We start from the raw sequence: 1393 nt of genomic DNA, 5'->3' as shown, positions 1-1393 counted from the left end.
CAATCTCTCTCTCTACTTCCAGTGTGGGGCTCAAACTCACCACCCTGAGATCAAGAGTCATATGCTCCACAGACTGAACCAGCCAGGTGCCCCTTCAATGACCCATACAAACTCTGAGAAATAAGCCCAGCACTGACCCAACCAAAGGAGGGACGAGGAGACTGGGAGCACAGGGAAGTGAGGCTTTAATCAACGTTCTTGCAAGAGCAGGTGGCTGACGGACAGGCACACTCGGGGCGGTTCCAGCCGACAATGTATCTCCTGGTGTGCATGTCCGTCCCCTATACCTCATTGGCTGAGTACGATAGAGGTTACAGCTTTACCGAGACGTTGCCCACGCGTACGTAAGGCAAAAAGTAGTCTGATTGGAACAAATGGACATTCCCTGAGGTGATGCAGAGATTTTCAGTCCCTCCTTTGTTCTTTGCTGCACGCTCATTGCAAAGCCCGAGAAAATAAGCCTGCAAAACTGAGAGGGGAAGAATCAGNCCAGGCTCTGAGCCGGCAGTCAGCACAGAGCCCGATGCGGGGCTCGAACCCACGAACCCCGAGATCATGACCTAAGTGAAAGTCAGACGCTCAACCGACTAGGCCACCCAGGCGCCCCTAAAAAAATTTTTTTAATGCTTATTTTTGAAAGAGAAACACAGACAGAGTGAGAGCAAGGGAGGGAGGGCAGAGAGAGGGAGACACAGAATCTGAAGCAGGCTTCAGGCTCTGAGCTGTCCATACAGAGCCTGACACGGGGATCGAACTCACAAACTGTGAGATCGTGGTCTGAGCCCAAGCGGGAAGTTAACCGACTGAGCCACCCAGGTGCCCCTTCATAGCACAGCTTTTATTTGGTATNTCAGTGAGCGATAGACATAACTTTTTAGAAATGTTTCTAATATTTCAAGTGAGGAATGACTTTAAAATAGGTAGAACATTTGGTAATCTTTGATATCGTTATTTCTTTTACATTCTGCAGCCAATTTTGCTTCTTCAAAATATACTCCAAATTCAACCACTTTGCATTGTTCCAAATCACCATCATCTCTCACCTGGATTATTGCAATCGCACACCACTGACCCCTACTTTCTGGCTCCATTCCTGCCCGCGACAATCTTTTCTCAACACAGCAGCCAAAGTGATTCATATTTAAAATATTTTTAAGTTTATTTATATATTTTGAAAGACAGAGAGAGAAGAAGGGGCAGAGAGAGAATTCTAAGCAAGCTTTGCATTGACACACTGCAGAGTCCAAGGCTGGGCTCGAACTCACACACCTGACCCAAAATCTAGCCTCCAGTGAGCCACCCAGGCGCCCCAGAGTGATTCATATTTAAAACATAAGTCAAATCCATCCCCCTCCTCTGTTCAAACCCCTCCAACTGGCTTTCCATTTTCACC

The sequence above is a fragment of the Crocuta crocuta genome, unplaced genomic scaffold, assembly GCF_008692635.1.
Source record: "Crocuta crocuta isolate KB4526 unplaced genomic scaffold, BGI_CrCroc_1.0 scaffold531, whole genome shotgun sequence".
Classification (NCBI taxonomy): domain Eukaryota; kingdom Metazoa; phylum Chordata; class Mammalia; order Carnivora; family Hyaenidae; genus Crocuta; species Crocuta crocuta.
Note: the sequence above shows the minus strand (reverse complement) of the source record.